The sequence below is a fragment of the Anolis carolinensis genome, chromosome 5, assembly GCF_035594765.1.
Source record: "Anolis carolinensis isolate JA03-04 chromosome 5, rAnoCar3.1.pri, whole genome shotgun sequence".
Classification (NCBI taxonomy): domain Eukaryota; kingdom Metazoa; phylum Chordata; class Lepidosauria; order Squamata; family Dactyloidae; genus Anolis; species Anolis carolinensis.
The window spans coordinates 43513108-43529714 of NC_085845.1; positions in this window are offsets into that span (position 1 = coordinate 43513108).

Here is a 16607-nt window from a genome sequence, read left to right on the forward strand (position 1 = left end):
GGACATTGAATACATTCTAAGTTTGGACTAGCTCTTCAAGGTACTGAACCTATATAGAAATAGGGTTCAGCACTTTGGAGAGCTCCTTCAAGGCCTGGTTTAAAACCTGAATTCATCACCACACTGAAATAGCAGGCGCCAACTACCACTATGCAGAGCTTTTATATTCCTGCTGGGTGATACCTTCAAATTTGCAACATCCCTCCAGAGTTGAATGAGAATAGCAGAAGGGTCAAGACAAAGCTAGCTAGGAAAGATTTTCCTTCCCATATATTTCTACCTGCAATTTGCAAAGGATGTAGCACATTGTTTTGCATTATGTTCTGTACAGTATAATATCAAAGAGGACCCTTCCATACAGCCTTATAATCCAGAATACCAAGGCAGAAACTCCCACAATATCTGCTTTGAACTGGGCATCTGAGTCCACACTGCCATATATCCCAGTTCAAATCAGATAGTGTGGGATTTTATACAACTGTGTGGAAGGGGGCAGAATTGTATCCTAGAGCAGAACCTTAAAAGGGTGCTTTCTTTATTACAACTTTGAGAATCCACCAACCAGAATGGCATGCTGGGTGGAACAATCTGTAATTTGTTGTCCAAAAACAATAGTTCTCTAACCTCTGTCCTAAAAATGGCTGAATTTTGTGTTTCTAGGGGGTAGAACCTTCTGAGATTGTGGGTTGGGAAAAACAGAAGGAAAAGTGAACAGGAGTAAGAAAAAATTATGATACAAAACGAATTACTTTCAGCTCTGACTCGTGTCCTGACCACCATTTGCAATAGCCCCCAAATTAGTTTTCACATTGGCCCTTCACATAGAAAAGGGTCCTCCTTATTGATTTGGGGAATAGAAATTGATTTTAATTGAGTGCCTCCAAAGGCTGACTCCTGGCTCACCTATGTTTTCATGTCCTCCATAATTATCTGGGGAAAAATGAAACATCAAGACATTTTTTGTGCTGAGAAAGTTATCCTTCCATATTACATTTTAAATTTGTTTTCAGATTGGTGAGTGCCCTGGAGGTTCATCTATTGTTCATGAAAATGAGCAACAAAGAAACTAAGCTAGATCAGGGTCAACCCAGTGGGTTTTCAACACTTTCCTTCTTTGGATATTTTAAAAGAGAACTTAGATGGCATTTTCTAAGGAGTACTTTAGCTGTAAAGTCCAGCATGACAGAGAGTTGGACTCGATGCCCTACAGACCATTCAAACTCTATGATTGCCTTCTGAAATCCATCAAGAGAGGGAAAATGCACTGGTGCCAGTGGCTGAGACACAGAAGTGCAATGATAAAACCCAGCGCCAGGTCATAGGAGATACATTTATTTATTTGAGATACATTTATTTTTAAGAGTAGATGCATAGTTGATATAATCCAGGATCTTAGTACAAAACACAGTCCAAGAAACATTAAAAATCAAGCAGGGAGTCACTGAAGACTAGTCAAAGGAGCAAGCCAAGGGTCAGAACAAGAGAGCAGGGAATGTCACATGATGCTGAACAGCGATAGTGAAACAGTTGCCTTGCAGCAAAGAGATGGCCTTGGCTGTGCTAATTTATAGCCAGCTCTAAATCAGCACCGCATGCTGAGTGCCATTTCCTTTAAAGCTCACAAAGCATGTCCTGCTCTTTTGTTGCTTCTGCTTCTTCAGTCTCTGTTTTCCATAAAGATGCAGTGTCTCTTGAGTTCTGGTTTTCAGAATCGACATAGGATGCTCCTGACTCCACTTTCAGGGCAAGACTGCCAACTTCCTCTGGCTCTGATTGAAGCTTGTTACCTGTGTTCTCTGTTGCCTCTACTCCACTCTTTCCTCACAAGAGGAAATCTCCAAGGCTAGATGTATATCATACATGTCCATTTAGCTCCACAGATTAACTCCTTACATACTGAAAAGACACATGAAAAAGGGGACCACATTCCTAACACCTTTGTCATGGTCCATTGTTTTAAGTTACTTTCTCTCTGGCAATTCATATTCAGCATGAGTACTAGGCTAGAGAAAAACATGGCTCAAAAGCAGCCATGTATAGTGAGCAAATGTGTAAAAAGAAGTTTCTTGAATCCACTTCCCTTTCCTGTACACACCTTTTGATGTAAACATTTAACACTCTCCCCCATCCCCACTTGGTAACCAAATGGGCCAGTCTGTTCTTAATAAAGATGTGCATATCCATTTTAGCCCTGTCTGCATAAATTTACAAATGGCTTACAGTAGCTATTTTAACCCATAAGGACGGCTGAGTGAAGTAAGATAGATGCTTTTGAACTCTGGTGCTGGAGGAAAATCCTGAGAGTGCCTTGGACCGCAAGAAGATCCAACCAGTCCATCCTCCAGGAAATAATGCCCGGCTGCTCACTGGAGGGAAGGATATTAGAGGCAAAGTTGAAGTATTTTGGCCACATCACGAGGAGACAGGAAAGCTTGGAAAAGATCACGATGCTGGGGAAAATGGAAGGAAAAAAGAAGAGAGGCCGACCAAGGGCAAGATGGATGGATGGTATCCTTGAAGTGACTGGCTTGTCCTTGAAGGAACTGGGGGTGGCGACGGCCGACAGGGAGCTCTGGCGTGGACTGGTCCATGCGGTCATGAAGAGTTGGAAACGACTAAATGACTGAGCAGCAGCAGCCATTTTAACAACACCTGGCAAGACTCCCCAAATTGCTTCTAGCCAGACATGTAGTGATTTTACTTCTGGCACAAAAACCCATATTCCATAGGCTGTGGCATCATTGCAACTTTTGTTGGTCCCACAATATTTTTCCATTCACTTTGCGTTCAAGAACCAGATAGTTTTCAAGAAAGTAACAAAATACTACCCTGCCTCCATAGATGAATAATATGGAAAAGTGGTCTAAAAGAGCTCCAAATGGTCAACTAATGACTTAGGGAACAATTATCTCCACATAATTTGTTGGAAAAACATTACTTGCAATTAGTTCCGTTTGTCTAGTAACAACGTTATTACAATTTTACATTACTACTGTAGCTTATAACATATATTTTTCAATATAACTTTTATAGTTCCAGTTATAGGATTGTGACCTCACAAAATAGTGGACAAGAAATATAACATAACCCCAGTGCTAACTCATGCTTTCTAATATGTTTTTTGATTGCTAAGCTGACAACAAGGTGGATGGAGCAAGCTGTACACTTTGTATCATGGACCAGTAACATATGGAGTTAAAACACTTCCCATTTTTAAAGCAGCTGAATAATAATAATAATAATAATAATAATAATAATAATAATAATAATAATAATAACAATAACAACAACAACAACAACAACTTTATTTTTATATCCCACCACCATCTCTCTGAAGGGACCTGGGGCAGCTTACATGGGGACCAAGCCCAGCATAAACAAAGTTTACAAGCTAAGATACAATTAAAAACATAATAACACCCAGAGTCGGTCACAACTGGATTTAACGTCAGGGGAAAATCTTTACCTTTACTAACATATAATATAACATAAACAATCTAGTTAAAACAATTAAAACCAGCAGAGTATTAAAACATCATAAAATGTCTCAAACCAACCTCAACAACCAGTAACCAGGAATATGGTGGGCATGATCAGATTAGAGAGGGTAAGGCAAGAACTTGTGCAAAACACAAACTATAGGGCCAGGACTGGGGGTAAAGTGCTGAATTAACCTAATCAGTAAATTACCCCCCCCCCCCCCCTTGATGGATTGTCACCTTGTCGTGGTGAGGTGACTTGCGTGTTCTAATGAACCTGAGGGCACAACCACAGGAGTGACACACTCCCAGAAGTGGCCACAGGGGAGGTTCCAGACCAAGCACAATCCGAAGACCCAAAGACCTCAACAGCGGAGCAGGCGAAGGATAACATGGTACATGTTACAACGGCTGTGAAGGCGGAAGAAGGCTGCAACAGACTGAGAAGCCACTCTCGTTGTGTTAACCACACCATTGCTGGGACCTCAATCTGTGAAGACTGTGTGTTGACCGGCTGTGCACCAACCTTCACACATTAAAAAAAAATCACGCACAGGTGTCTTCCAAGAAATGGAGGACCATCATCCTCGAACTACGAGGGATCGCCTAAGTAAGTAAATTAAGGCTTGGCAGTCATGATCAGGAACTAAAACCGTAATTCAAATGTACACTGGAACATCCAGGTTTTCAAGTCCCTGCAGAAGACGGACAGAGGGGGCTAGCCCAATCTCCCTGGTGAGGGAGTTCCAGAGCTGGGGGGGGCACCACCAAGAAGGCCCTCTCTTGTGCCACCAACCGTGCTTGTGACGGAGTGAGAGGAAGGCCTCCCCAGCAGATCATAGAGCCCATGCCGGTTCATAGGAAGATACTGAAAATAAGCATGTAGGTACTTCAAAGCAACATAAAAGAAAAAAATAATTTTTTAAAATAGGATTAATTATTTTTCTGTCCTGGAACTATAACTGTCATATAACTTACATACAGAAAAAAAGACCTTCGTGGGAATGGAATCTTAACATTCATCTAGTAACATTTTGTATCAAAATAATTCATTTCTTTCTTCAGGCCTAGACACCCATAAAATGGAACAACATCCATATACTTTGTTTAAAAGCAGTGTTCTCTTCTGATTAGAAAACATAATAGAAATAATGTGGGGAGGTTGAAAAAAGAGACATTGTAACAGTATGGAAAATTGCACTGTTCTTTCTTCTAGAACAGAGGGCACGTGCTCTCTCCCTACATTGCATTTCAGATAGTGGATTCACCCCCATTAACTCACATGTATCTAGTTTACATTTTTCAATTAGAAAATAATCAGTATGCTATTATGACAAAAAATGTTAAAATGACCTTTGGACTGCATTTATTATAAGAGGCATCTTCAGGGATAACCAGAATGAAAGCATGACAGGTGAATCGGCCAACTCAGCCCAGTGATAAATAAGAATAATTATCACACTTATTATCTGATAATTTATGATATCCCATTAATCCATCATAAAACACCTTTCTGATACGAGCCAGGGGTCCCGAAAGTTCTCTTTTGTATTCCATCGGCCTGTCATCTATGTCCACAGAACATAAAGGAGCCATTTATTCAACTTTAAATGGGTTTTCTTTCTGCATAAGTGATCATTTCAGTCACTGCAGATGAATTGCTTCTCATATATGAACAACAAATTAGTTTGCCTCACTAGTTTTGATTATGAGAATAAAAACAGATGCTATTGTCTGGTTAACTATCTCAGCCCTTCAGGAAAAAAGAATAATGCCAGCCTATTTCTTGTTTTCAGAGAAACAAGCACTTTTCTCAAAACTTAAAGATTCTAATTATAGGTTGCACTGTGAAGGCATTATCACTCTCTATTATTCTACTCATAGATATGAATATTCAAATCTCATACAGCCTGAAAGAGAAAGAAGCAATGAATTGAGACTTCCTACTGTAAAGCATTATTTGAAAACCCAAGTAATTCCTTCCATTCAATACATAATTAGTTAATGGAAATCAAGAAGTCACATCTTCTACTCATTTAGATGGCTTTAAAAGGGGATTAGACAGATATACACATATTAGACATATTAATAGCCATTAGCAAAGATGTTTACATTCAGAATTTGACATTTATGCCACTGAATACCAGTTACTGGCAAACAACAACCAGTAAGAAGTTTCATGTCCTAGTTGTTGGTTTCTGGGGGGCTTTGTTTGGTCATTGTATGGAATAATACACCAAGCTAAATAATCTTTGAGTCTGTTCAGCAGGCAGAGGCGTCATCCTGTATTTTTATACTTTAATCTAGCAGTTCTTGATCTTCCAGGCCACCCCGGTAGCAAAAAACAAAACAAAACAAACAGTGATTTGCTTTCTGATTTGATTTATACATCGCTCCTTTTACATAGACTCCCAGGTCAGCTAACAACCTTCATTATAGCATACATAAAACCACAACACTACCATCACAAATAATAAAAACATAATAAAATACAACCAATAAATCAAGCAGCAAAACCGTTAACAACACCTCTGAAAATCTGTAAAATAATTCTGTTTCAGCTGGTGCCCCAATTGCATGAAAAACAATGCAACTTTTCTAATGGAAAAAAGCTATATAGCGGGAGCTTTTTAAAGTTATTCCTTAAGAAAACCTTTTTAGATTTTCAAAATCCTTCAAACTGTTGGCCAGTTACAAGTATCCTCCACACTCCAGGCCAAGCCTGTCAGTTTCCATCTCTCCTGTTCTTTTCCCCATTGAAAACTTTCCTTGTGTCTTTCAAACTGCTACTGCCCCTCTGTTATACACTTTCCAATAAAATAAAATCCTTCAGAGTCCAAGGCAATCAATATTGTATATATTGTAAGTCCGGGATGCATTAAAATACTGAAATGTTCTACATCTCCCTATAGAATGTGTCTTAAATTACAAAAGGATTTGCTTTCTGACCTTCTAGTTTGGGGAGTAAAGTAAATAAAGTTCTATACATATTTCTCAAAGAATTAAGGGGGAGACCAGCAAACTGTCATTAATGATATGAATATATTCAGTCGAGCACATCAGGGAAAATAATATTCATTACACTGGTCTAATATTAGGTTTTAAGTCTTAAAGGATTTACTAACATTGAAAAAATGTGGGAAAAGAGGCAAAAGTTCACAACACAATCTATTTCAAGCAAGAAACTAAGAAATTAGAAGGGAAGCATCTCGAGGCAATGTGATAGCAGCCAATATATAACATTCGAAGTGTTTGGGTTTGTTTTTAAGAGCCTGGCTAAGGTGTTTTGACCCAAATGGCCATGAGACTGAGGTTGGCAGCTGCATTAGATCAATGGGATTCAGGATGAGATAATTACAAAGTCATAAAGCCTTGAACCGGGCTTAGTCCCTGGTGGTCTCTGAAAGGTGAAATGGAAAAAGCAGTGGACCGAAATAAATAAGAAGCACAGCAACAGGCTGAAGTAATAATGGATGCCATGAAATCTGCCTGCATGTCACCCACCTGTAAGTCCACCTTCCACCCAGCTAGTGAACTGCCATAGAGCCATAAACCCAATGAAAATCCACAGAGGCCCTCCTAGAATTAGAAAGAATTAAGTGAAGCAAGAGATGGAGAAGGGGATAGGAGAAGGTGTTGTAAAACATGCAGATGTTAAACTTAAGGGGAAAAATTCCCAAAGTTCTTTCAGAAAAATAATGACAATGTAATGGCAACTTTCATTTACAATCAATGGTTTGACTCTTGAGAACTACAGGCAGCCAAGATCAATTAGGGGGTCTATGTAAAAGTAGAGTCCTGCTTACTTGGGTTGCTATTGTGGTTATGTTCTTTCAAGTAAATACCTGCGAATGGTTTCCTATCATATGGTTTCTTAGCAAGAGTTATTCAAGGGAAGTTTGACCTTGCTGAGAGAATGTATCTTGCTCATAGGCATCCAGCGGATTTCCATACCTATTTGTCATGTCCTACCTGGAGGAGGTCTCCTTGGCCAGAGAAGAAGAGCAGAGCAAGCATGACAAATCTCAGTTGGAGCCAGAGGAGGTTGGCCATCCAGCCATGGCAGAGCCCAGTACATCCCAGCCAGGAAGAGGAGACAAAAACACTACTTCACAATGTCTACTGTAGTGTAGGGTTTTTTTAATTGCTTATTTTATTATGTTTATATTTATTATTGTTGTATTTGGACTGTTGTTTGTATGATTTTAAGATGTTGCAAGCTGCTTTGGATCCCGTGAGGGAGAAAAGTTGGGTTTAATAAAGATATTATTATTATTATTATTATTATTATTATTATTATTATTATTATTATTATTATTATTTATTGGTTTGTAAATTAAAGTTGGTGAGTAAAAGATCAGGCAATGCCCTGCTTCATGTTAAATAGAGGATGCCAAGCTAATGAGGCCATCTTGGGGATTAACTGCTAGCTATAGATTAGCAAAGCTCAAGCCATTCTGTTGCTGCAGAACAACAACTCCGAACTCTCTGTACAAACTAATCTGACATCTCTGGTTTCCTGGATCTTTGACCTTTGGTATCTACTTCTGGATTAATCTTTCTGGCAGTTCCTTTCTCTGCTTTGGATTCTGCTCATAATTACTCTCTTTGAACCTTGGACTGCCTGAAGCAGAGTTCGATTTGATACTTGGGACTAAACATATTTTCCCCTGCCAGCCTTTGTGTAATATAGATATGCTTACTTGGGTCGTTGCCCACTTTCAACAAGACACTGAACAGGAATTCAAATCCTTCAAGAGCCCTGGTTTAACATTCAAGCAACTACAACATACTGGTTTACAAAAGTTCCAAACATAGGCCTGGTTTAGGGTGGTTCCTCTCTCACTCAGCAAACCCCCAAGTCCCACAATCTTCAGAAGGGTCTCCTGATCTACCAGATATTTTTCAAAGACACAAGGATCTGCAAGAGGAGCTGCAAGAGGGAGAGTGCCCTTGCTTAAACTTTCTTTTATTCGTAGTCTACAGCAATCATTCTCAACCTGGGTCTGGGGACCCCTGGGGTGTGTTGTTCTCACAGGGGGTCCAGGAAGGATTAAATTATTAAATTATTAACTATTATTATTTTTGATACTGTTATTTTAAATTCATATGGAATCATTCCAATCAAAATATATTATAATAGGAGTGTGTGCATTAACTGATTAGTTTATATCCCTTTCTCTCTAAATTTGAAGGGCCTTCATGAGAAAATTGAAATTATTATTTGACGCAGTCTAAAATGAAGTCTTGGGGGTCCAGAACCACAAAAAGTATTTAAAAGTGGACATGTGGTGAAGAAAGATCTACAGGATCTAATGAAATCCACGTGCACTGATTACACCTGTTTTGTTTCATCCATATACACACAAAGGGTATACTTTTTTAGGTGTCAAGAAAGCGTATCTTATTTCAATCAGTGAAATGGCATTTTTGGTCAAGCTAAATCAAGGAGTTACTCATCATCCAAGCAGCCTATAGAAGGTGGAGAAATTCTACAATCGAAAGAATTGAAAACTGTAACTAAGAGAACTTTCACGTTAAACAGTCAATGTGCTATGATTTCAATTTAACTGCTATAGCAACATCCTGTGGAATCTTGGAATTTGCAGTTTATGAAGGGTATTCAGACAGAGAATTCTAGTGCCTCACCAACCTACAAATCCGAGGATTCCATATAATGTAGCTACAACATTAAAAGTGGAATCATAATGCTATGTGTAATGTGCCAATGAATACCAGTTGATGTAGGGTATATTTCAGAGGAAGAAATTAGGCAAAACCACCTCTGCACATTCCTTGCCTAAGAAAATCCTATTAAATGCATGGGGCTGCCTGCAAATCACTAGAAGACTCAGAAATGCATGCATGCGCATACACATATATGACAGGATCATAATCAAAAGTGCACCTTTTGCATTTTATGCATCTCATCAAATTTAGTGTGGAACTGTTCTTCAAGACTGCCTTGCTGAAGGGAAGAAAAATGTCTACAAGATTCACAAAACTTTATAGGTTCAGTTTACATTCAAAGATTTTTATTGGATCTTCTCTGCTGTTTCTATAAGTATACTAGTTTGCAATTACAATTTAACAGCAGTTTTGCTTTGGCAAACAAAAATGCTTGAGTACACTTAAGGAGGCATCAAAGGCTATACAATACCCCTTTCTCTTTATGAACAGAAGAGGGGAATTAGGCTCAAAGGAAAGGCATCATAACTAAAGCTGGAGAAAGTTATTTTTGCACTATACTCCCCAGACTTCCCCATGCACACCATACTAAGTAGGGATTCTGGAAACAGTAATAAAAAATTACTTTTGGAAGCTCTGCAATTATTAACAAATGATCCTTCAAATAATTAAGGGGCAGCAATGAAACTTTGAGTGAGAACTGGGATCAGAGAATGGCAGAAAGAAGATGGAGCATAATTTACTTATCAAATCTTGTAGGGGGGATAGGAAATTGACATGAATTTTCGTCCCTGCCCCCTAAAAACTTCCACTAGTGCATTGCATCATCATCCTCCCTCCTAAATTTGGATATTTTATTTTCCCATTATATCACACTTATCATTTACAGTGTTCACACAGTGTTTTTAAATGGACAACGTATTTCAAACATACTATCTTGCCATCCTTTTTTAAAAAGAAATTGTTTCAATTTTGCAGCTGTGCAAAAATGTCTTGCCTATTGCCATTTTTAGAGTTCATGCCAGAGGTCAAATCCTCATGATCACAGCAATAATCACATGAAAATCTTAATTCAGTACTTGGTTCAATATCTAGTACCTGCCAAGTAGGGCCAGAGAAAAAGTCTCTGCCTAAACTTTGGAGAGCTGTTGCCACTTAGCCAAACCCAAATGTTCAATTTTCTCCTAGTGACCAAAGATTTGACCACTGACTAAGTTTAAATAACTGAGCACAGCTGAATATGTACACTGGTGTCCTGTTATTTAAAATGATGTATGGGGACCAGTGGAGGTGGAGACAAATCTATGGATTATTTGCAGTTTTGCCACTTTTACGTATGTGCTGCACCCTTAATCCCTGCCAATGTGGAGGGGTGACTATATTTAATAAAATTTAATAAAAAATAAATATTTAATAATACGAACTCCAGTAAGCAGAAAATCTCAGACCTTCAAATATTTGAATATGCAGTTATCCACATACATACACTGAACATAAATGGGTTTAGAAGCACAATCTGCTCTAAGATGTCTTTAATTAAATTCCCATTTAGTTTAATAAAACGTAATATACACACCCCATAAGCAGAAAATCTTAGGACTTAATTCTTTTGGAATTATATGGACATCTGTTTCAGGAAGGCATCATATAAGTTTGTGGTTTGGCTTAGAGGTCAGTAGTAGAGATCATAATGATATCCCTGTTGTTTCTTTGCCTCTTAATTAATACTGTCAATCTGGCTTCCAAAGTGTAAGGCATTATTCTCCTCATAAGTATAAACAAATATCTTTGACATATAATGGCCCTCCTCTCACTTCCGCCTTCCTCACAGATACGTCTGGTGGGGACGAGAGAGAGGGCCTTCTCGGCTGTGGCCCCTAGGCTCTGGAACTCCCTCCCCAGGGAGATTAGGTTGGCACCCTCCCTACCATCCTTTAAGAAACAATTGAAAACCTGGATGTTCGGGCTGGCCTTTGGAGAGACAGCCATTGGATGACCAGCCTCATTATAATTCTATCCTGAATGTTATTAGGCTCCTTTCATCGGGGTATTTTAATCTAATGATTTTATCTTATATTGCTGCTATAGCCCCCCCCCCCACCTTTGAAGTTGACGGATTTGCATTGGTGGTTGTTTGATATTATTACTATTATATAAACCTTTGTTTTAACTTCTGTTTTTATCATCTTCTTGTGTTTTAAACTGTGTATATTGTTTAATGTATTTGTGTTTTAAACTGTGTATATTGTTTAATGCTGTTACTTTTGTAACATTGTGAGCCGCCCCGAGTCCCCACGGGGAGATGGTGGCGGGGTATAAATAAAGTTTTATTATTATTATTATTATTATTATTATTATTATTATTATTATTATTATTTTCTGTTTGGTCTATTTCTCAGAAATAGGTTATACCCATCTATTACTACATTCCAATCATGAGTCACACCACAAGAGTTCAGTGATGCCTATTATATTTATCTTGCTGTGTTAAGAGTTCTTCTTGTTTATTTCCCATGCTCTGTGCATTAGTGTAGAGACATCTAAGACCATGGACCATTGCCCTACCTCAGGCATGAGCAAACTTGGGTTCGGCAAGTGTTTTGGACTTCAACTCCCACAATTCCTAACAGCCTCAGGCCCCTTTCTCCCCCCTCCCCCCCCTCCCCCCCACCTTTCTCCCCCCTCCCCCCCACCTTTCCCCCCCCTGAGGGGGGAAAGGGCCTGAGGCTGTTAGGAATTATGGGAGTTGAAGTTCAAAACACCCAGAGGGCCAAAGTTTGCTCATGACTGCCCTAGCTGTTTAATTATGGTTTTGTTCCTCCCACTGTTGCGGTCTTGTACAATTTGCCCAGTTGTCTCTATAATAGTTGAGCTATTATCTCCAGCACCTGATGAATTCCAGCTTGCAAGAAAACACTTAGCAAAAAACATCCCTGTCAATTGCTGAAAGCTGCAAGCCATCACTCGCCAGAAATCCATCTCCATGAAATCTCTGACTAATCTCTGAGAAGCCATATCATTCCAAGCAGAAACATCTGCAAAGCCAGTTGTTCACCTCTACTATCCCTCTCTCCTTTTCTGGGCCTTCAACTGGGAGGAGAGACAAAATGACAACCTGTGCATCAGGGTCCTTCAGCTTCATACCCAGAGTTTTGCAATTCATTGTGATATACTGAAGGTCACACCTTCCACTTCATCACATAACATAAATTCCACTGAGTTCTACACTTAAAATCTGGTATTCCACTGGGTTCACCGCATTTGTTTTGGTTAAAGTGCAGTTTTTGAGTCTTTTAAATTTTAAATTTGGCTGCATTTTTTCCAACGTATCAGGAAGAGATGAGGAAATTGATTTTTCTCAAAACTCCGGATGTTTTGCCAAATTTCTAATGAATCACCCAATTTGTGGAAGGAGAAATAAACTTTTTGGAGCAATTTCCTTTTGCTCCCCAAGCAGGAAGGTTTAGTTGTAAGCTACCTCATAATGCTTCTACTTTGCAACAAAAAAAAAATAGCCTTTTAGGGTACCTTTATTCCTTCCTTCCAGGATTTGTCTGTGTCCTGTGTTGGCAAGACCAGTGCTGTTGCCTTTCCAAATGTGTTTCCCTCCCATCCCTTTTCTCTGTCTCCCTCCGTGCTCTTGGGAATTGTGGGAGTTGCAGTCCAAAAGACCACCAGAGCCCCTGCTGTTGCTGTTCCAAATGGGTTTCCCTCCCATCCCTTTTCTCTCCCTCCCTCCCTGCTGTTGGGAATTGTGGGAGTTGAATTACCAAAAAGCACAGAGAGGGAAGGTGGGTGGAGCCAAATGTCTGCAGTGTGGAAACCTCTTCATTGAAAAATATGTAAGACAACTGAGTGCACTAAACAGTGTGATTAAAAGGTAGGGAAAAACTCCATTTTATTACGAAATGAAGTTAGATTGAACTCTATTTTTCTGAACACTTCCCAGCATTATCTGATGAAGTCCTTTGACATATAAGTGACTACCACATGGACTGAAAGAAAGGATCAACTGTCAGTGGGTTTGACAAGTCTTGTTAGCTCTTCTATTACATCATGGATGTTTACTTCAGGGATATAGCACACCTTCTTGGGATGGCCTGGTAGGTCTACAAACCCTCCCTCCCACCACATGTCTCTTCTGGAGGTTAACAGAGCTGTGTGCTGAATCTTTCAAGGTCATCATATTTTCTGAGGATGATAGTGTTGCTCCTGTTGCTATTCCTCATCATCAGTAATCATTGGAGAGAGCTTTAAATTGATTCTGTAGCTCCAAACTCATATAATTGTCCCTGTTACTTCCCCTTCTATGTGCCAAATGTCTATCTCCTGTGTTGAGGAACTAATCTCCTCAGAAATGTCCTCTGTCTGAGATTATTTGCTCTGCTCTGTCCAAGAAAACCTTAAAATCCTGCAGAATAAATACCCAGTCCTCAAGTTGCTGGACCTTCTCTTCCAAGAGGGCCACCAACCTACATTTGCTATTGCTATAGCTACCTACATCTTCCAGCAAGAACACAAACATAACCTACTAGAGCTGTTGCAGGACACTACAGCAGTTCCATCACTATCACATTGCTAAGTGGTTACTGCATTAGAACTCCAGGTCTTTCCCTCAAAACTCCCCTGCTAAACACCCACACAAGCACCCTTACTGATTGTGCCTGGACGCCAAGCTCCCATACAAAACATTCATGTTGCCATTGCATGTTAGCCGAGCTCCTGTATGTGCTAGTTATTTTTAAATTTTAAGCGAACTTTGTCATTCTTGTCTTCTTTGAAAGTTTGCCTTAGTTTAATATGCTTTTAGTAAAACCTCCAGACGTCCCTGAGTACATCTGTAGATCTCTGCGGGTATTTTTATGGACTGTGAGTCAATATTCCTATTTTTTCCACAGCATGTTTGACAAGCCTATAAAACAGAAGGAGAGAAAGAGAACAAGCCCAAAATGTAATAAACTGTAGAATAAGCTGAATTATATCAATTTAGGACAGACAGGAAAAACTCTTCTGCTATCCCTTCAGACACCTTTCACCTTGGCAGTCAAGTTTAATTTATTTTTAGTTCACAAGGTCAAAAGATCTTTTTAAAAAAACTGCCATAATACATTTGGGTCACAGAGTGGCTCTTAGTTTTGTCCCAGTATAGCTTGCTTCTGTGCAAGACCTCTTTGCCATTGCAGGAAAAGACACTCTAAAAAACACAATGTGAAATCACTGCAGAATGGACATAAAAGCACTCCTGGCAACTGCAGTCACACTTATCAAAAAAGAGAAATGGGTCAAAAAGGAAGCCAATGTTCCATTCCTGTTCACATTAGAGATAGACAAGCAGTCTGATGTTCGCCCCCAAAAATCAACTGGGCCATTTGAGCACTCATTTAAAAACCCTCAAAGTGGCTTTCAGTGATGGTAAGAAAGGCTGCAAAGCACAATTTCTTGCATGAAATATGGGCATTGTAGTTCAAACCCTGTGGCTTTGACAGGAGGACTATCTGCATCACTATACTAGGAAGAACAAACCTTGGAAGAGACTTTATGGCTTCATGTTTAGCACAAATGAGCACAAGCCACTTTAAATTTAAATTGAAAAGGCCACAACTTTGATGGTTACAGCTGAATATACTTGGTCTAGAGCAGTGGTACTCAACCTGGGGCCCCCAGATGTTTTGGCCTTCAACTCTCCGAAATCCTAACTGCTGGTAAACTGGCTGCAATTTCTGGGAGTTGTAGGCCAAAAGCATCTGGGGACCCCAGGTTGAGAATCACTAGTCTAGAGCTTGAATGTGGATTGGGACATCAGTCAACCTGCTTGCCTACTATAATCCAAGACCAACATTCAAACAACTATTTAAAAGCACCATAATTGTGATGCCCACAATGCTGACTTTTTAAGACTGGTTAAAATAAAAACCCAAATTATCCTAGGACAGTCCAGTAAAATTATTGGGTATATGCAATGGCAAGTAGGTTTAGATTAGTGTCAGATAACAGCGGCACTGTTGCAATGAGGCACCACTCCCCAAAAATCCTCCAGAATCAGCATATGCAGTAGCTACAGCAGATATAAGCCACAACTAGATTCAGGTCCTGAAATGGTTTCCATTATTAAATTTACTGACCCTGTTATTAAATCAGAGTCCACTAAGTAGGCCTATTGATTCAAAGGAACTTATCTAATTGGTGACATACCATTCAGCAGTTAATCAATTAGTCGTCTAGTTAGGATTTGCAACTACATTTAGACTTCAGTGAAAGCAATATGAGTTATCATGTCTGAATAATCAGATCCTCATTTGAAACCTGATATTGGCAAAGATCTCTGTGAAGTCTATCTGCCAGTCATACATCTCAGATTTGCTAGACGTGAAAGCTGCTGTTATGTAGCAGTTCATTCAGATGCTTTAGGAAATGTGGGTGATCCATATTCTAGTTCCCCCAAGTCATGAAACTCAGTGAGTGATCTTGGCCCTGTCACTCCCTCTTGGCCTGACCTACTTCACAATCTTGTGAACATTAAGTGGTGAGAAGGAGGAAACCATGTACATCACATTGAGCTCACTGAAGGAAAGGCAAGACTGAAAGATAACTCAGTAAATATTGATGACAACCCTACACAAATATACACAATGGTGAATGGGTTGGTGGGAACCCTATAGATTCCACTACATGTGAAAACAAGCATGTTTTTTTTCAATGAAGAGCTACCAGTTGCAGGTTGTCAGCATACAAAATGAAGCTGATAACTGATTCTGTTGGTCAGAGTAGTGAATGCAAGAATAGGCATAAAGTATGAAAATATATATATCAGAAAGGCAAAGAAATAAAAAATAGAGCTTGAAGCTATTGTAAAAGGAGTCACATAACCAGCACATAAGCTTATGGATAATTAAGACTGAGTGAGTCATAGAATATGAATGTAATTTTTAAAAGTCCAATTTTTCTAAGAGTGTACATGTTCTTGTAGCCTACCATGCTTCCAAGGCAATCAAAGTAACTTGGGAGGCCTGAGCATGACTTTCACCACAAAATTGTGTGATCATACCATATATCAAGATATTATGTGGTATACACCCACATCATACAGATTCTTTGCAAGGTAATAGCAATATCATTTCCTGCCCCCATGTTTCACATCAGCTGGTTGAACACTTTGGAATACAAAAGAATCTCTGAATTAGTTTCTTCTACCTTGTACTTGCTACGAGCATTAAAAGTAGCTTTGAGGACTGCCAATTCAGAACTTGCATCCTTTTATGTTCTCTTCACAGACAGATAGCTGAAGGCGCAGGTTATAAAGAGCATAAAAACTAAGCTGGTTGTCTGTTCTAACTACAGATCCATCACAGCCAATATCATTAACAGCCAATGCTTTACTATCTGCTTGCAACTGCACAAAGAATATCTCATTAAAACATTTCAGATGTTTGTTAGTGAAAG